The sequence below is a fragment of the Phyllostomus discolor genome, chromosome 4 (assembly GCF_004126475.2).
Source record: "Phyllostomus discolor isolate MPI-MPIP mPhyDis1 chromosome 4, mPhyDis1.pri.v3, whole genome shotgun sequence".
Lineage (NCBI taxonomy): Eukaryota > Metazoa > Chordata > Mammalia > Chiroptera > Phyllostomidae > Phyllostomus > Phyllostomus discolor.
Window position 1 is genome coordinate 114,376,950 of NC_040906.2, and position 21,335 is coordinate 114,398,284.

The 21,335-nt window shown below is 43.5% G+C and overlaps 2 pseudogenes; one reads left to right on the top strand and one right to left on the bottom strand.

The window, feature by feature from the left end:
* The first annotated feature begins 1,934 nt into the window (after positions 1–1,934).
* On the top strand, positions 1,935–4,487 carry LOC114494966 (annotated as a pseudogene).
* A 6,987-nt stretch (positions 4,488–11,474) lies between these two features.
* LOC114494967 lies at positions 11,475–18,255 on the bottom strand (annotated as a pseudogene).
* Positions 18,256–21,335: the final 3,080 nt, after the last annotated feature.

Genomic DNA, 21,335 nt, shown 5'->3' on the forward strand with positions numbered 1-21,335 from the left:
GGACCCAGGCTGGGAGGGCGCAGAAACCTCCGTCACTGCTGTCCCCACCATGACGGTTTCACCCTGAGGAGGAAGAGGAGGAAGCAAACAAATTGAAATGAATCCTTTCCCCACCACCTTTCCCTGCCCTTCCTTCTACAGTGTCCCGGATATCAGGTCCTTTTGTCCCGCTCTCATCTGCCTTTCACCTGCTCCCAGCCGTGCCCCTTCCTGTCTCCTAAACCTTCTCCCCAGCCCTCTTTCCCCTCCTGCCCTCCTTCCTCTCGGGACGGAGAATGAGGCAGAGCCTGCGATGGGGGCACTGGGAATGCATCTGTCTCTAAGGTCCGTTTCTCTTAAATGGGGGCAGATAACATCTGAGTGAAAGGCAGAAATTGTGAGGACTTAATGAATATTTAGATTAGATACTAATGATTGATGAATATTTAGATTACACAGTATTTAAATTAGATAGATTTTTCCCACCTCTGGGTTCTCTCGTTCCCTCTTCTTGGCCATCTTTTCTGAGACAGAAGCTATCCCCAGCTCCATTGCCCCCACCCCCTTACAAAACCCAGCCCACTCACACTGTGCCCAGCACTTGCTCAGGAGGACAGATAGGACTGACAGCACCAGGGCCTTGGCCACCAGGAATCTAGGGGCAGCCCAACCAGGGGACAGAGGGAACTTGATTTCCTGGTGGGAGGAAGGAGAAGGAGAATGGATGTGGGCTGGGATATCAGCTGCTCCTATAGCGTCCCGGAGCCAGGTCCCCTGTGGTTGGAGCTTGTTTGTATGTGTAAGGACCGCCCTGAACTGACTGTGCAGGGGCAATGCACACAGGAGAAGGGGACAGGGTTACAGGGTTCTCTCTGGGCCTCTGAGGAGACCCAGTCATAGGGAACCCAGGAGTCTTGGGTGGAGGAAAAGGCTGGCTCCAAGCACCAATAGGGATCAGAGATCAGTGGATTGGGGGGTGGAGCAGGGGAGAGTAGAACCAGGAGGTAGGAAGAAACCTACTAGCTTAGAAAAGACAGAGCTATCGTGCTGGACCATCAACAGGAAGCTACTGAGGCCAGAAAAGAAAGGCAGATTTGGGGGGTTAGGGAATGGGAGAAGGCTCCAGAATCAGGGCTAGGAAGACCAGGTGTGGAAGTCACAAAGAGGGTCTTGGGGAGGACTCTCAGGTCCCAGCAGTCAGGAGCCTGGTCTTTGCCCTGTCTCTGTTCCTAAGTGGCAGGGTGACAGTTTTGGACCAGCCAGCCCATGGTGACCCCTGGCGACCCCTGGGCCTCATTTTTCCCCTGTGATGTCTTGGATGGTCCCTAACATGCTCTGGGAATTCTAAGAAGCTTGTCCTCTCACCTGTGGGCTGCCAGGGAGGCAGGAGTGACTGTGACCATCTACACTTGCATTGGAGTTCCTGGGTGCCACGTTCCCAGAGCAGGGACCAAGAGAAAGCACCAAGAGTGCTTGGTGTCCCTGAAGTGCAGGGACACCAAGCACTTCACTGTGTCCTCATTTTGCTGGTTGGAAAGGTGTAAACTGGCACTTCATGGTTGTTTTAATGGACATTTCTCGATTGCTAACAAGTGTGAACATCACTTGGATGCCTTTTGGATTTCCTCTTCTGTAAACTGCCTTTCACATGCTTTACCCATTCCCACTGGGACACCTGTCTCTCTCGTTGGTTAATATAGCTCCTTGTATGTTATAGATTGTATTATCATGATAGTTTTAGGCATTTTCAGTTAATTTTTCCCAGCCTGTCATCTGCTTAATAACTTTCCCATAACTTTCCCTTTTGCTCATTGAATAGAATCCTTCAATCTTGATGGAATCAAATCAACTATTTTTTGCCTTATGATTTGAGCTTTTGAAGCTGTTCAGGAAGTCCTTCCTTGCCCTTGCCAGTGTGGCTCAGTTGGTTGAAGCAACCAAGAACATTTCTGCCAAGTAGACAAACAGCTATTGCTAACCCTCCACCACCAGAGTACTAAAATACCAAGACAAATGGCAATTGACAAATCAACTGCAGTAGCTACAAAACAGATTGTCTTGAAGGCTTTATGAAAGCATAGCTTTTCCTGGCCTTTGAGCAGTCTGTGGCTGCTGTGAAACTAAAGTTGCCTGATTATTACACCATTATAAAAAGCCCAATGGATTTAAGTACAATTTAGAAGTGCTTAGAACATAAATATTACGTGCAGGCTTCAAAATGTATAGGAGACTTCAATATGATGTTCCAAATTGCCATTTATACAAGAAGCCTGGAAATGACATTGTGCTTATGGCACAAGCTCTAGAGCAGTTGTTTACACAGAAATGTTACAGATGCCACAAGAAGAGCAAGTTGTGGGTGGTAAGGAAAGCATAAAGAAAGGCGCTGAACAATATATGCACCCCTGTTTTCATAGCAGGGTTATTTGCAATAGCCAAGATCTGGAAACATGTTGCCCAAGTGCCCATCAGTACCTGAGTGAGTAAAAAAGCTGTGGTACATTTATACAATGGAATACTACAGAGCTGTAAAAAAGAAGGAACTCTTACCCTTGGCAACAGCATGGATGGATCTGCAGAATACTAAGGGAAATAAGCCAGTCAGAGAAAGGCCAATACCATATGACCTCACTTATATGTGGAATCTAATGAACAAAATAAATTGATGAACAAAATAAAACCAGAGACACGGATACATGAACAGACTGACAGATCTCAGAAGGGAGGTGGGGGACTGGAAGAGAGTAGCCAAAGAACGTATGCACATATATGCATAGTCCATGGACACAGACAACAATGTCCTGAAGGCCACAAATGGGGTAGGGGCTGAGTAGAGCGGGGAAAGGGAGGGAAATAGGGGACATCTGTAATAGTGTCAACAATTTAAAAAATGAATTATTTAAATAAAAAGGAATGTAGCAGTTTCTTCTGTTAAAGAAAAGCAGTCTCCTACAGCATCAGAAAAAGTATTTGAGCAGCAAGTGAGTCCCTCTGTATTTCCTGAAACATCTATTTCTCCTTTAAGTACGGCACAAGGTGCTGTATCTATCCAATGCTTCCTCACCAACAGTGGTCCAGGTTATAGAGGGTATGAAGAAGGAAGCAGATACGACAACTCCTACAACTTCAGTAGTTAAAGCAAGGGGTGAATCTTCCCCAGCACTTACAGAAAGAAAAAGCAAAAATGCCACCTATAAAAGAAACTGCTAAAGAATGTTTTGCTGCATTCTCGGCAACAATATTAAATTGTAAAGAGTGTTAAAGTAGCCAAACAGTTAAGAAACTGTAGTGAGATTCTTAAAGAAATCCTTGCAAAGAAGCACTTTTCATATGCATGGCCCTTTGTAATCTTCTTGATGTTAATGCATTGGGAGCCCATAACTACTATGATATGATGAAAAACCCAAAGGATCTTAGAACTATGAAGAGAAAAATGAACAACCAAGCACATAAGGATGCAAACAAATTTGCTGCAGATGTTAGATTAATGTTCATGAATTGCTACAAATACAGTCCTCCAGGTCATGAAGTGGTGACAATGGCAAGAATGCTCCAGGATGTTTTGAAATACGTTTTGCAAAGGTCTCAGGTGAGCCTGTATGCCTGTATATAACATCAAAACAGCACAGAAACCCTTGGTAGAGAAAGCAGCAGTGAAGCTTCCTCTGAAGATAACTTTTCCAGTGATTCTGAAGATGAACGAGTTCAGAGAGTTGCAAAGCTTCAGGAGCGGCATAAAGCTGTTCAACAACTACACGCTCTGTCTCAAGTACCTTCCATAAGCTAAAGAAAAAGAATGAAAAGTCTGAAAGGGAAAAGAAAAAAGAAAGTGTTAATAACAGAGATGAAAATCAAAGAAAAAATTTTAAGCGAATGAAATTGAAAGAAAAGTCCAAGAGCAATGCAGTCAAAGAAGAGGAAACAGCAGTGCTGGCTCTGAAACCCGAGGATGAAGATAACACTGAACCTATGAACTAGAGGAGAAAAGGCAGCTAAATTTGGATATAAACAAATCCCTGGAGATAAACTTGGGAAGGGCATTCATACAATACAATCCAGAGAGCCTTCACCGAGGAATTCCAACTGTGCTGAATCAGAGGTTGATTTTGAAACATTGAAGGCAACAGCAGTGAGAGAACTAGATTATATGTTGCTGCATGTCTAAGAAAAAGACCACTAAAGCCTCACGTGGTAAGAAAATAATGAAGTCCAAAGAAGAGCTTCATTCACAGAAAAAAAGAAAAAAAAATCAGAAAACAGAGCTAGAAAAGTGATTACTGGATGTCAATAATCAGTTACATTTCAGAAAACATCAAACAAAATCTGAGGACACTCCATCATCCAAGGCTGTTGTTGGGAGTGGTTTCCGATGGAGCGAAAGCAGCAGCAGCTCCTCAGAGCCTGAAAGCATTAGCCATTTTTCGAGTTCTTCTGCCAGAGTGAGAGCGGCTGTCCCTGTCAGTCAGTACACCTCTGGCTGTGGGAAAATTTTCTTCTTGTCATACTGAGACATACCGTATTTGCTGTGTATAATGTGCACCCACATTCTTGGTCCAAACTTTCAGGAAAAATATCTTTTATTTTAATTTTTAATTTAATTATTCATTTATTTATATTTAGATAGTTGGGTTTTTGTACTATAAATGAATTTTAACATTTATTTTTGAACATATTATAATACAAGAAATTTTTTGTAACAAATATTTACAAAACATGGGAACAGATACAAGGTATTTCAAGTACTACACACATACAATGCTTACTTTCCCTCAAATATTTGGGCAAAAAATCTGCATTATACAAGGCAAAATGTGGTATTTTGAAAAAGTGTTTGGTACTTACTCAGAATGTATGGTTTGGATGCCATACATTATTTAACTGCATATTGATAATCTCACTACTTCCCTTAAGAGATGCTGAGTAAAATGAAACTTCCTATTATATGTATGTGACTTGTAAGCTCGTAATATTGAAAATGATTTTACTAAAGGTGGGATAGCCTCTTAGTATATAATACCAGGTCAGATCTTAATACCAGAAAATATCAAATAATAAAATGCTGATCTTTTTATAAGATAAAAGATCATTTGAGGACATCTTTCACTTTACTCTCCATGACAGCAGATCACTCTAATGTTGCAAAGCATGTTCTGTTGTGACAATATATTCTCAATCAAATAATCATTTTGAATTAAGAAACCAGTCATCCTAGTAATGGTGCAAAGCAGATTTTTTCACTTCTATATTTTCTTCACTCTAGAATAGTATCTTCCATTTATAGAAAATTGTACTTCAAATTCAGACTCTCAGTTATGCTGAAGTACCATATTACCTTGTAGAGTTTATTGTCAACTGTATCAAACTTAACTCATTTATATTTTCTTGGTGCTCTTTCCTGGATGCTTATATAGCTGACAAGCAATCTCTGGCCCAAGGACCTGGACTTGGCATTGGCATTCCATCGTCGTTCACCAAAAGGCAAATTCAGAATATAGAACACTTTTGTGCCTAAAATGTTGCTTTATTTTACTTTATTTTTATCCTCACCCAAGGACATTTTTTCACTGCTTTCAGAGAAGGAGGAAGGAAGGGGGAGGGAGGGAGAGAGAGGGAGAGAAACTTCAATGTGAGAAATATCACTCTGCTGCCTCCCGTAAGTACCTTGACTAGGGATCGAACATGCAGCCTGGGTATGTGCCCTGACCTGGAATCAAACTCACAACATTTTGGTTCACAAGACGATGCTCCAACCAACCAGAACCACACTGGCCAGGGCAAATTTTGCTTTATTTTAAATGAGATGTTTGTTTTTCATGAAATTCAAGTTCTCTTTTAAAAGAAATCCCACACAGAATATTGTCACATCAGGTATTCTTAACCATTTATAAGAATATCCCTCTTGTTTCAGTCTGGCAATGAGGGTCTTCTGGCTTGCACTACATTCTATTCTCATCGCTGGTTCTGTTTAGTTTGCATTTATGTGGTGCTGATTGCTGTATTTTGTTTTTACATTTCTAATGTACACAGTGGTAAACATTTTTGTCAGAGTAAACAGAACTTTTATAAATAAATAAATAAATAAGAATCAAATGTTTCTTAAAAGATTGGTGATACCTACAAAATCAACTAAGTCGTGAAATTTCTGTGAGGATGGATCTTTCTTTATCTAATATTTCAATTGCTCTAATATTTATCAATCTATTCCAATCTACTTTTTCTTGTCATTTTGGGGTTTTTTTGGAATTTGTTTTCTTCTAGGATTTCAAAGTGTATTTGTTTAGGATTGATTGATTGATTGATTGATTTGAGGGAGAGAGAGACATCAATTTGTTGTTCCACTTAGTTATGCATTCACTGGTTGATTCCTAAATGTACCTTGATGGGGGATAAACCTCGGCAAATTGGAATGATGCTGTAACCAACTGAGCTACCTGGCCAGGGCCTCAGGACTTACTTATTTATTTAAAAATCTTTGTAGAACATGTCACTATTTTCCTCTTTTTTTTCAATTTGTTGTTCATTTATCTTTTATATTCATCAGTCTTGGCAGAAGTAGGTCTATCTTATTAAACTTTTCAAAGAACAAATCATGTTTTCTTAATCTCTCTACCTTTTAATTGACTTTTGACCCTCACCATTATTATTTTTCTCTCTTAAATTTTTTCAAACTTGTTCTGTTGCTCACTTTCCATATTCTTGACATAAGTGCTTAGTTCATCTATTTTTAACCTTTTATGTTTCTGACAAATGTATTAAAGTTATTTATTTTCCCTCTATTAGCTCTGCCTTATGTGATATGTAGTATCTATACTATCATACTATATTTTATTATATACTTAATGATTTATATGTTACTATTACTTTGTTTCAAAACATGCTATTTTAGCTTTAGCTCTATGTGTTTCTAATTTTCTTGCATTATGTTTGAAGAATGTATTGCATATCATATTAATTCTTTGGAATTTATTTAAGCCTCTTTTATTTCCTCATACAAAGTCTACTTTTGTAAATAGTCTGTATATTTGGAAGGATATATATTATCTGTTTTTATTTATATAGTGTTATATATGTGTGTATATATGTATATATTTTATAAATAATGTATAAATATTTATTGAATATTCATAATTCACTTATAAATTGAAAACATTTTAAACATGTAAATACATAGTTTAATGCTTAAAATATCTTAAAATATAGTTTATTATATATTATAAGTATATTATAATATATATAACATATTTATGAGTATTGGGTTGGCCAAAAAGTCTGTTTAGTTTTTTCCATAAGATAAAAGACTCAGTCTTCATTTCACTAATAACTTTATTGATTTGGATATTTTGAGTATGTCAGCTATCTCCCACTATTGACTTCTATTGGGTAGAAGCCAGAGGTGCTACTAAACATCTTTCAATGCATAAGACACCCACAGCAAAGAATTCTTTGGCCAAAATATTGATAGCACCAAGAAACTTGACAAACCACTTTTGACGCATCTGATCAGTCACGGTACCTTCTCCACACACTGCACAAATCTTTTTCTTTGTTTCAGTTGCATTTTTACCTTTCTTGAAATAATGCACCAAAAATGTCGCATATCTTCTTCCATCTTCAATATTAAAATGGCTGCACAAAAATTCACCAATTTCAATAAGTTTTTTTAAATGCACACTGATATGACAGCTGTCATAATACAATTTAACAAAATTGTCTCAAATTAAACTGAAGCCAACTAAGCACTACTAAAGGCATGCTGCAGAGAAAACGTAACTTTTTGGCCGACTCAATATTGTATAAATATGTATGATACCTAAAATTTATTATCTTCTGCTTTAGAACTTTGACTTCTCTGTTTATTTTTGTTTCATTGATCTATCTAGTCTTTTGAGAGGGATGTAACTCTCCAACTACAATTATTCACTTCTTGCATTTCTCATAATGTTGCTTGGTATATTTTATGGCCATACATGTGGGTGTATATATATTTATGATGGTTCTATATTCTTATTCAAATGTACCTATTATCAGTGCTTATTATAAATCTTTGTCTCATAATACCTTTATCTTAAATTCTATTTTGTTCAATGTTAAGATTGTTACTATTATTTTGTTTCATATTAGCCATGTATATTTTCCAACTTTTTATTTATTGTTATAGAAAATTTTTAAAAACCCAACTGAGAATCTATTCCTTTTTCTTTTTTTAACAACAAAACTGCATTTTCCCTAATATTATTTTATATTGGTTTCAGGTCTACAGCATAATGATTACACAATCACACACTTTACAAAATGTTCTCCCCAGTATTCCCAGTACCCACCTTGCACCATACCTAGTTATCACAATATTATTGGCTATATTCCCTATGCTGTACTTTACACCCATGACTATTGTTAATTTAGTTATTTTTATTATTTTCCTACTTTCCTTTGAATGAGGTTTTTGGGGGGAGGTGGTGTTTTAAAGGCTATACATTCTGGACTTCCACTCAAGATGGAGGCATAGGTAAGCATGGCTCAGTTCCTCACACAACCACATTGAAATTACAACTAAAATATAGAACCACCATCACTGAGAACTATCAGAAATCAAGTCTGACAACTACAGAATTAAAGAAATCACATTCATCCAGACTTGTAGGAGAGGCAGAAATGCCGAACAGGCTGGTCCCACATTCATGTGTGGTGGATAAAAACTTGGGAGGGATAGCTTGAGAGTGAGGAGTCCCAGCCCCCCAACAGGCCCCCAAGCCCAGGGTTCCAGTGCCAGGAAGAGAAGTCACCATAACTTCTGGCTGCAAAAAACAGCAGAGATTGAGTTGGTAGAAGAAACTTCTGGAATCCCAAGCAGTCCCTCTTAAAGAACACACACATACATACTTAGACTCACTCCCTCGGAGCTCTAGCACCAGAGCAGCAGCTTAAAAGGCACCAGTGACATACAGGGAGGAACTGAAGTGTCTGGCATCAAGGCAAGAGCTAGGGGACAGTTTTCTCCCAGTCATAAAGGCGGGTGGAGGCCATTGCCCCTTTTCTAAACTCTCCCCACACAGAGCTAGTAGGCTGAAGCCATATCTGAGACTCCATCAACCTAACACAGTTTACCCTCTCCTGGAGATCCCCTGAGACTCTGTCCCACCCACTTTATGGGCCCATCCAAGCTATTAACAGTGACTTTTCCATATGAATGGTCTTGGTCCATGCTTCACAACTTCCTAAATCCTCTCAAACAAGCAACAGCCAGCCCCCAGTCCCCATACCTCTTGCTAAGTGGCCCCAGGCCTGGCACTAGCAACAGCCAGCCTAGATTCATAGCTTAGCTTTGCCTGGGAATCTCAAAGTCCAGCACAAGTAACAGCCATCTCAGATTGCTTTATAGCTCAGGCAGGGTGCCCCAAGCAAAACACAGGTGAGGGCTGACCTTGGCCTGCACCACTTGGGAAACCAGGATCAGCACACGCAGTGGACAGCTACAGACCACATCAGAGAATCACTACCCTGCCCCTGCACAGCTGATCCTCCAGGGAGGTTGGAAGTTGGTGGTCAGTCGTCACAACCAATCCTTACAGCTGGCTGGCCTGGGTAAATCCCTCCCATTGACCTGCCAACAGCAATAAAGTCTCAACTACAGGAAGAAGCCCACACAAGGGGTGCACCTTGAGTTCCCAGCTTGAGTGATAGGGGTGGATGTTCCACCAGACACTACAGGACAACTACTACATTGGGCCATGCTACAAAGACTGGAAATCATAGCAGCTCTACCTAATATATAGAAACAAACACAGGGAGGCTGCCAAAATGAGGAGACAGTTATCTAAAAAGGAGTTCCCATAAGGCTGTCAGCTGATTTCTCCCAAAAAACCTTGCAGGCAAGAAGGGGCTGGAAAGAAGTATTCACAGTCATGAAAGGCAAGGACCTACATCTAAGATTACTCTATCCAGCAAAGTTTTTATTTAGAATGGAAGGGCAGATAAAGTGCTTCTTAGATAAGGTCAAGTTTAGAGAGTTCATCATCACCAAGCCCTTATTATATGAAATGTTAAAGGGACTTGTCTAAGAAAAAGAAGGTGATCAAAAATATGAACAGTAAAATGACAACAAACTCAGAGCTATTAACAACTGAAGCTAAAAAAAAAAACTAAGCAAACAACTAGAACACGAACAGAATCTCAGAAATGGAGATAACCCATGGAGGGTTATCCGTGGGAGAGTAGGGGGGTAAGGTACAGGGAATAAGTAGCACAAATGGTAGGTAGAAAATAGACAGGGGGAGGTTAAGAATAGTATGGAAAATGTAGAAGCCAAAGAACTTCTATGTACAACCCATGGACATGAACTAAAGGGGGGGAATGGGACAACTGTAATAGCATAATCAACACAATATATTTAAAAAATAACAAATAAAGAAATGTTAAAATGAATTGCGTGGGAAGACAAACCACTTTTAGGGTTTTCATCCCTCCCACAGCAGAGGAAGGAAGACAGAATTTGTATGTCTGTCAATTACCTACAATTTACAGAATTATAAAATAGTTCTCATTGAATCAGAATTGGAGAACACAAGAGTGTGCTAGACACAATGCAGTTTTCCATGGAAGTGCACATCTTTGATAAAAAAAAAAAAAAAGAATGGCTTTGAGAGTCATTTCCAGAAGCTTAGAGTGAAGTCTGTATAAAATAAAGTGCATGAATCACTTCTATGTATTTTCAAGGAACTACACAAATGTAACTACATGTATGGAAAGTACATTAAATATATTAAGAGGATGCCTATGGGGAGAAAGGGTAGGGAGCACAGCTACGGGATGAAGATGGGGAAGGTAACACACACACACACATTAAACGAAATGAGTGGTAAAGTGTGTCTGTGGATGACAGTGTGTATGAGATAGGTTGTGGGCGGTGGGGCAGCTGTGTGCCTATGGGGGCAGGAGCTACATGGGAGCTCTGTCCTGTCTCCTCAATTTTGACGTGAACCTAAAATTGCTCTAAAAAGTAACGTCTAATTTTTAAAAATTGCCAGAAGATGAAACCTATATAATTTTATTAACCAATGTCACTCTAATAAATTTAATTTAAAAATAAAATTAAATAAAATGTTTTTAAAAGTTGACCAGAAGAGTGCTGGGTCTTGCCATAGGTTCCAGCAGAGGGCCAGAGATGTCCCTGGCAGGGCGAGTCTGGACAGCAGTAAGGGAGCAAACATAAGGTTCATTTGAATTATACTTTGACTGCCAGTTGTTGCATTTAATGCAAAGATTATTTGCCATTTTCTTGGCCTCTGATTAGTTCAGTGGGTCTCTTTCCACCCAGCTCCCCACACTTCTCCACTCATTACTATTTTTCTCTTTCCGAATAAGAAAATGGCTGGGTAGAGATCTCACAAACATTTAGGAAGCCTTTGAATTACCTGAGAGAGAAGTTTGTTTATTTAGTTTATTTACTGAACAGAACATGGAATGCAATGTTTGCTAGGGGAGGAAGTCCTGACTGCTCAGCTCCTGGAAGGATGACTTTGCTCATTCCCTGGGTTTGGCTCGCCTGAGGAGTGAGAAAAATAGACAGTGTTTTAAAACCATCTATCCATGCAGCCCCTGCTTTACTCTCCCTCCCTCCTCTAGGAGAAAAAAAAAAAAGACTGGATGCCAAGCAGCAAAAACAGCAGGCCTCTCCCACCCCCAGGTCCTTCTGTCCTGGGGAGCCCAGACCAGGGCCATTCACATCTTTCCCAGGGCTGGCCCTGCCTCCTGCACAAAGACTCCTGTGAACAGAAGTGGGGAAAGTCAGGGGAGAAGCTCTGAGGAACCCCTGGGACATGGTCCCTCTAAACCTACATCTGCAGCCACTGCCTGGGTCCCTTCATCCACTTCCACTCCAGGCTTGGCCCCAGCCCCCACTCACCTGAGGCCCAGCATTTCCAGAGAAGGACAAACAGGACTGAAAACACCAGGCCCTTGCTCAGGAAAATCTGCATGTCAGAACAGTGGCCGGTATCGGCAAACTGGATAGGGCAAGGGCAAGCGGTAGGGCTGGGAAGTCAAGCACAAGCGTTGGTGTCCTAGGTTTGACCCTCCTGAATCCCAAAGGGTGGGTGTCTGCCAAATGTTCTGCTCTGAAGCTCAGCATGCTCCCTGCCTCTTGGTCATGAGAGCAGCCAGGCAGGGCATTGCCCACTTTGAAGCTGGTCTTACTTTTCCCATAATCTTCTGCCCTGGCTTTCACCCTAAAGAAATCTACCTGGTCTTCTGCCTCTAATATCTCCCTTCTGTGTACCTCCTGCACACAGCTCCAGGGCCACTCTGCACTGAGCCCTCACTCTTCTAGAGGCCAGGGGAAGCCCTTCCTGCCCCTACTACCTATAGGACAAAGTGTACAAGACTGCACAGCACCAAGGCTCTCACAGTCTGAATTCACTGGCCTGCTTAACCCTACCCATCTCCTCTCCACTCAGCCAAATTGTCTACCTTTGTAGCTGACACACTGTGAGGGCATTCCCACCATCTATATGCTCCTGGCATGGCGGCCACCTCCTCTTCTGCATTTATTACTCTTCTGCTGCCTTCTCTTCCCCTAGGTAGTGTTTTCTACACCCACTTCCAGTCCTGTGCTCCAGCAACCCTGAGTAGGGAAGGACTTCTGCTGATTCCATTCCTGTAATTTCAAGGAAGAGGCCACTGATTACTCAGATTCCATTCACACCTGGGCCATATTTTCTAGGAGATGCCTTGTCATCGGGGGTACAATACACCTTTATGATCTTAGCTCCCCAACCCTCAACTCCTTCTCTCTGTGACTGTTTTGAGGTAATAACATTCAAGGCTTGCTTGAGGACTTCAGGAGAGAAATAGAAGTGAAGGTCATTCAACCTGCTGGGGTTCAGGATTCCCTCTGCCTGCTGGATCAGGAGCCAGTCCTTCATGCGGTCTAGCCTGGCTCTCTGGAGCCCACATAACAGGCATGAGCCAAGAGTCCCAGATAATAATCCCAAAGTATTCTTCTGCTTTGCTATGGGCTCTGTGCAGCAACCCTCATTCAGATACAACTTACACTGAATCCAGATTGCCCTTTAGGGTTGGTTCTCTTTGGTAGGTGCCACATTCCAAAAGAGATTAAAAACTCCTGAGGGCCTTGACTGACACCAGGCCCCTACTGGGTGCCCAGAGAATGCTTGGTAAAGGTGGGAAAGCATACCCTGAGCTTGCCAGGCACAAGCTGGCTGACTTAACATGAACTGGAGAGGAATCTCCAAGACGATTGGAACAATTTTTCTTCTATGGGCTGAGCAGCCATCTCCCAAGTTCATTGGCATGGGGCTGTACTCTCTATTTAAGGTATCAACATTCACAGGGTCCTAGAAGGTCAAAGGTAGAAGCAGCAGTCAACACCATCCAATCTAACCCCTAAAGAATAAGATGAACAGGGAATATCAGGGTCACTCAGTAGACATCAGCAGAGCCAGCACAGGGACCCCTGTCTCCTGACTTTCCTGTGTATTCCTGTGACATTTTGCTGGTCTCACCCTTCAGAGTCTTGTCCAATGAGCCTGGCCTAATTTTTTATCTCTCAGCCCCCACATCCAGTCAGCGCATCACAGTCAAGTGGCCTGCTCACTGTGCCCACAACAAGCCCTGCTCTTGCTTCTGGCCCATCATGGAGCTTGTCCATTAAGCAGGGGACTTCTCTCCTCCTGCCTCCCCCGGCCCACCCACTCTCCCTTAAATTCCCATTTCAAGTCTCTCCTCCAGTAATTGGGTTGGATGGACAATATCCATCACCTCCGAATAGCATCACATTAAGTAAGTTTCTTTCTGTGGCCACCAGCTGCCATGCTCTCCCCGACATGGAAAAGTGAAGAAAAATACAGAAGGATTCCCCAAAAGTCACTGAGGGTGAGTCCATTTATCCCTGGGCAAGCGCAGCACCACTCCAGAGAGAAGTCTCCATTCATTTGTTTGAACCCCACTAAAAGCAGCGCCTGCCTGCCATCCCCTCTTCAGCCCACCTCAGGGTTTACTGCAGGTGTCCTTCTCCGAGACTCTGTTTTTGTCTCCCCTGGGAGACCAGTCAGCGCTTCAGGCAGGAACCATCCGTACTAGACTCAGTTTCCTTGGCTCCATCAGCCTAAAGTTTTCTCTAGTTACTGCTGTGAAAACTCCACTTGTTTGTGGTTTGACAAAAATAATTATGTTCACATTTATTCCGCATTAAACTTGATGTCATTCTCTTTCAATATGCACTCGGTTATTCTCCATTATTTCTCTTTATTAAGACTGGAGTTAAAGAACCAGGTAGCTATTAAATGATGGATTCAGACCTGGTGGGCCCAAGCTGTCTATTGGAGTGGGTAAACTCTGCTGAGGCTCAAATATAAGGCCTTTGTTTCTCTGAACTTCAATACAGAGAAACCCAGAGAATTGGAGCCACTGAATGTCACACCAGAGAAAGCCAAGAAGAGAACAAGGAGCCTGCTCAAGGTCACTGAGTAGGTTCAGGGTTGAGAGGGAGGGGAAATCCAGGCCAGAGCACTTTTTATTCTCCTGCAATGGCCCCACTTGCCTTTATAAAGAGCAACAGTTTTAGTACTTCCACATGTACAGGTACTAAGACTGAATTAATAAAATGTTCCTGGGTAGAAGACATTGGAACTGCTTAACTGGTTGTATAAATCATTTGTAACCAGGCTCTTAATTACTGGGTACCACTGGATGCTTCTAAAGAAGTGGAGGATTTTTTGTTGTTCTTATGTGGCTTCGGTAGCTTCCCTCCACTGCTGCCTATAGCAGTCATTTTGCTCGGTCAGCTCTTTGTTTCCAGACACCACTATGAAGTTCAGCTTCAGCCCAGCCCTGCCTTAATATTCACACATTTTGGGTTATCAGGAAATGGATGAGCAGGGTCCTGCATGGTAGAGTCCTCTCCAACTCACTGGCTCAAAAGGAGGAGATTTATTGAGAAATGTGAGGCAGGAGTATTAGGTTAGGTGGGTAGACAGGCTTTCTAAGAAAAGAGGGGGACAGCTGTCAGAGCCCCCACCGACAAGAAGCAGTTCAAGGTCAGTGAAAGGTCCTTCATCTTTCTGCCTAGTATCTGTTACTTATCTGCTCCCTTTTAAATCCCTTGAGAAAGGGGACAGTTTTTACTGGCCACACTGGGCCCACTTCCAGGATTCACCAAGGACAATCAAATCAGATGGGTCTCTGTCAGATCCCAGCTGCACCACGATCAGCTGAGAGACAGTGAGCAGCATAACCTCTTTGAGCCTTCTTCCCTTGTACAACGGAGGCAGCAGTGATGCTGGGCTATGCATAGTCAGTGTTCAGTTACCTGGTTTCTCTCGAAGGTACTCTGCCACGAAGGGGATCTTTGAGATCATCTTGTCAACTTTCTTGCATTAATAGGCAAGAAAACTGGGACCCAGAGAGGATCTATGACTCTCAAAGTCACAAAGCGAGACAATGGAAGACCCAGATGCTCTGATTTTGGGTAGTGAGCTTTTCCCATTACACTTAGCTCTCTCCCCAAAGCAGCCCTGGTGGCAGATGGGGCCCTGGCCTGTGGCTAAGGAGCTCAGCCTACACAACCCTTCCCTCTTTGGGCTCTCGCTGCTGCTCACCTTTGCACTGTACCATCCAAATCCAAGGAGGCAGGACAACGGGCTTCTGAGGGGAGAGGTCAGTTGCACACTGATACAGCCCCAAGTCCTGCCTCCAGAGCTCTATCACTGTGACCATGAATATGGTGTTGGTGGGAAATCCCCTAGTAGGTATCTCCCATCCTGAGCTCAGTTTAGGTCCCAGTTTCTAGTGTTGGTGCATAATAGTGTCACAGGTAGGCACAGGTAACCAGGTTCTTAGTGATCGGGACAAAGAATTGAACCGAACACCCAGAGTTCATAGAAGAGAACATGGGAGCAGGTCAACTCCAAGCAGAGATTGACCTCAAGGGCTGGAGGGACTTTATTCTTATAGGGTGGATCCTTCCTGGCTAGTTTTGGTGGGCTTTTACTGAGTATATACAAGTAGCTGCATTACTTTAAAGCTACTTCGCATGTGGTTTCCCATGATCCTCCCCGACTGGCCACCAGGGAAGAGGGTCCCACAATGCTAGGGAATTAATCTCCGTTTCTCCTGGGGTCCCCCTGTACTAGGTTCACCTTTCTCTAAGCCAGAGAATTATAGCTCTCCATGCTAGAGATTGGTGAAAAAGAAAAGAGTTATTTATTCAAGTTATACAGATTAAAAGTAATGACTTAATGTCTTTGTTAAAATCCCAAAGGCCCTTGAAACGCCCACAAACACACACAGTCCTTCCTTCCCTCCTTTGCCCAGTCTGGGGTACCGTATCTCAGGAGAAGAAATAGAAGTTCGTGTCTTAGGCAGCTCCTGGTTTTTCCTAGTAATTTGTACTCAGCTGGCAGGCCTTCCTTAGTTCCTAGCATCATTGGTTGTGTTGCCAGGATCTCCAGCTAAAGCCGCATGGTGATTCTTCCCATGGCTGCGGGGGGGGGGGGGGGGGGGGAAATCCCCCTTTCTGGGAGAGCGACGGCAGCGATGGCACCGACGGCAGCGGCGGCAGCAGCAGCACCGAGAGGGCTAGCGCAGAGCTCATTGTGTCTTGGCCAGAGCAGGTGGCTGCAAGGTTAGCTGAGCCCGAGAGCGGTGAGAGCGTGGGCGCAGCTTGCGGAGGCCTGGCGGTGGCTGCGGAGGCCGGGCAGTGACCCAGTGCTCCCGAGTCACTTACTGGTGGCCCCTTCTCGCGGCCGCAGCTGCAGAGCCGGCTGGGGCTTGGAGCCGGGTGGTAGAGGACCTGCAGGCGGCTGCATCCCGGAAGGTATCTGCACGGCTGTGGGAGTCCCCACTCTGCTGAAGCCGCATGGTTCTCTCCTCAATGGCCGCCCAGTCTGGGGTTTTAAATCCCGCGCCAATCTTCTTCTGCAGCGCAATTTCCGACTCCTCCCACACTCGGCCTCACATGCCAGAACTCTCAAAGCCTTCCAGCTTTACTGGACCGCCATTGTGGGTCTGGGCAGGTGTGGCCCCATGTCATGGAACCAATCATTTCCAAGTTCTCACGCAGGTACAGGCGCGGTAACCAGGGGGAGTTGCCTCTCAGGCTCCGTAACTAGGGAAAGTTACTTCCATTTCCCTGGCTTAGAGCTTGGCCAGAGCTATTTAACATATCTATGCAACCAGCCAAAGGCTATAGATATGTTAAAAGACCACACCAGAGGGTAGCTGCAAGGCTGTTGCTGTGGAAAACAGCTCTCAATGGCCCTGCTCCATTTGTCCCTTCCCCAGGGGTGGGGAGTGAGGACATTCTATATATTTTTCTAATATTTCCTGGACACCTTGAGTTCTGAACCCCATTCCAAATCTCTATTTGGGGACCTTTTGGCTGCACCCTCCTACAATAGTGTCTCTGGGTGGCCCTGGCTCCCCACCCCCTGACAGGCCTTCAGGCTGGAGTTGTATAGCATGATGTTGTAAAAACAGGGTATGGTCAGTTTCCTTCCCTCTTCCAGGCACACTGGCTCCCCAGCTGCAGCTTGGAATCCTAGAATGAGAAGTCAGAGTGCTTCAGGGAGCCAACATTTCTCCCACCATCCCAACCTCTACAGACAGACCACCTGGCAACTACAAGAGGGCAGATGAGAGTCCCAGTAGGTTTATTAAGCCTTTAGGAATAATTTAGAATTTCTTTTTTTTAAGTACGTTTTATTGATTGTGCTATTACAGTTGTCCCATTTTTCTCCCCTTTATTCCCCTCTGCCCTGCACCCCCCTCCCACAAGCACTCCCTGCCCTTGGTTCATATAAACCACTATGAAATGGTTCAGCATTTTCAGCAATACACAAGTACACACAAATGGAGCAAATGAGGCTCCATATTGATCATGGTTCAGTGTTTGAATCTAGGTGATCAGTTTTGTGGTGACTATTCTTTCTATGTTTTGTAGATTGAAAATTTTTCATAATAAAAAGTTTTAAAAAAATAAAAAGAGAACTTAACCAGTTTTGCCTTTCTGCTCTACTTGATTCCTCAGACATGCCCCTTGCTTTCAGGCATACAGCACTTTGTATTAGCTCCTGATGTCCCCATCTGAATGCTCTTCACACTCCTCTCCACCCATGTCCATCCCATTTGGCCCCAGAGGGGAGTGTACTGAGTAGTTCCAGCCTCCTTTCAACCCTCAATATTAGTGATCACCCTATACTTCCTTACATCATCATCATCATCATCATCATCGTCATCGTTGTCATCATTGCCATCCACCATAACTTTTAATACGTACTTCCTAAGCCCTAATTACTGAGCCAAGTGTTTTACATCAGTTTGCAGTTTAACTCTTAGGACAACCCCCTGAAGTAGGCACTATTTACAAATAATGAAACAGACTCAGAGATGTTAGAGGATTTCTTAAGTTTACATATGTAGAAAGTGGCAGAAAGAGGATTTGTACCCATTTCTGTCTGGTTGCAGAACCTCTGTTCTGCAATCCCTCCCTGCACCTTGCTAGACTTCTGCTGTATTTCTGTCTTCATGTTGCCACTTGGCCCCTTTGTCGTTATTTACCTTTCCCCCTTCTAATGCTCCTCTTCCTCAGTGCCTGAATGTTCCACTAAGGGGAGACTGTACCTTGTACTGCTTTACAACTCCCAGGGGCCCAGCACAAGGAGCAGTTGTTTGGTTGACTTCACATAATTTTCTCAGCTTTGAGATGCACTAGATCCCTGCTGGGTCTGGATCAAGCAGCACAGTCTGCATTCATTATCTTCCTTTTCCCAATCCTGTCGCTAACTCTTGCCTTGATCCCATTCCAGTCCTCCTAAATAAGTGAGATAAAATCCCTCTTAGTAGATGCCTCCCTCGATTACCTGCATCTCTCTCCCTGCCTTTCCTTACCTGAGACTCACAGCAGCAGCAGCGGCGGCTGCAGCCATGGCCACCCCCAGTGCCCTGTCCTCTCCATTCCATCTGCTGTGTGCTGGCCATCCCAGGGGCTCTAGCAGTTGGTGAAGGATGTTGCCCATATGGGTATTTTCTATCTACCCTGCAAGATTTAGCTGTTACTTTGCAATTGAGAAACCCCACGGAAAGTGTGATGAGAGGGACTGGTTCAGGAAAATGCAAAAGAAGGAGAAAAGAGAGATCACTGCCCTTGTGACATCTTCCTTCCTATTTTCATTATGCCCAACCCTATTGGGCAACACTCGATAGCTCCCCATTCTCCACCACAGCAATTCTCACCCCAGAGATGTCATCTGATGTCTCAACCCAGACAACATCTGATGTCCCACCTCTACTCCACTCACTTCCTCAGGTCACCAAGACATTCTCATCACTGGACACTGACCACTACTACATTCCACAATACCTCTTGCCACTCTCCCTGTCTGGAATAAACTGTACATTCACATTTGGTTTGTCTTTCAAGGCCTGGTTCAAACCTTCCTGATGACATGCCTTCTTTAATCTTACTTCACACCATGATTCTCAATTATGGGCATGTGACTGAGTCACTCGGAAGCCTGGCAAGCATACACATGCTTGGGCTCTACGCCCAGACTCTGATTTAGTAAGTCTGGAGAAGGCCCAGGAATCTGCATTTTAACAAGCAGCCTAGATGATTCTGAGGCAAGTGGTCCAAATAGCCAATACCTATAAAAGCTCTGTATGAGCCCTGGCTGGTGTGGCTCATTATTGAGTGCCAGTCTGTGAACTGAAAGGTCACTGGTTTGATTCCCAGCCAGGGCACATGCCTGGGTTGCAGGCCAGGTCCCCAGTTAGGGGCATGCAAGAAGCAACCAATTGATGTATCTCTCACACACCCATGTTTTTCTCCCTCTTTTTCTCCCTCCCTCCCCCTCTCTCTAAAAATAAATAAGTAAAACCTGGATACCAGGGTCTTTGCTTAGGTTATCTCATTTAATCCAGTCAGCTTTGTAGTGAATATCTGTCATCTTTTGGGTCTGCAGCATCCAGTGCCTTTTATCTTTGGGGGATATGCTCCAAAGTGTGGGTGTCCCTAGGCTACAGAACTCCACTTTCCTCTCTGTTGATATGGAAGCAAATTCCTCCACCCCTTCTCCCTGGTACCTATGGCACAGGCTTGTGACTTGACCCAAGCTTGGCCAAATGCATGATTCTGCCCAGGGTTCTGGATCCTACACATGTGATACAACTTGCAGGGCCAGTCGGACACCACCTTGAGAGTCCATGAATAGTATGGTGTCAAGTTCTTCGTGGCTTCAAGTGTGCAGGGGCAGTGGCATGAATGGCAAGCTCATCACTAGACTGCCTCACGCTATAACCTCCACTCTGGCCTCTGCTGTCCATTCTCTCTTGGTTTCTTCTGCTTTCTAAACCTGGTCCTTCACCTTTCTTATTGACTCTATGAGCTACTGATATCTTTCTAAATTACCTTGCCATTTAAGATAGCCAGAATTGGATTCAGTTGTTGGCATCAAGAATCCTGACTGGTATGGGTTATTTTGCCTATGAGGCAATGGGGAATATCTCCAGAATATCTCTCTAGGCCCAGAGAAATTAATTGTGTCACTTGAGATCAGACATACTTCAAGGATGTTGTAGAGATGGGATTCAAACCAGGTATTGTTTAATTCCAAGGCCTGTGGAATTAACCACATTACACTATTGTATCAGTTAAAGCTCCAACCAGAAACAAGGGGCTCACTGAAACTGAGTAATTGAGAAGTGTTTGATAAGAGTAGGGTGGCACTTGGGGAAATCAGTAAGGGATTCAACAGTACCCTGAGGCTGGTAACAGTGGTGAGTCATTACCACCTCTAGGCCTAAAGGGGTAAGGGGATGAGTAATTGCCCAAACTTGGAGACAGTGGCTGTTTGGTGAGGGGCTTGAAGGGACCTCCATTAGAGCAATGTAGTCATTCCACACAGGAACCCAGAGGATAAAAACCCTGCCCTCCTTCCCTTACCATCCTCTGCTCTGCTCTCATGCTGCCCACTTGCTAAACCCAACCAGAAGCTGGTGGGCAAGGGAGCCTGTTGATTTAACCCATCTTGGTCAGGAAAGAAAAAGATGGAGAGTGGGCCTATAGATGCAAATGGGAGAGCATTCAGCACAACCATTTGTCTTTTAATTTAGTGTACGTAATTTCTCAGGCAAGTTTAATGTATTGGACTTAAACATGACTTAATCTATAGTTAAGCATGCTAACTCATGCAGTTGATTACCTCTACTATGAATATGTCATGATGTTTAGTAAGGAGCATGATGACTTCTTAGAACTCCATCTTCCAAACAAGCTTGAGGACCACTTAGATTCATCAGGTATGGAGGGAGCCCTGGAACCTACATTTTAAATAAATGTCCCA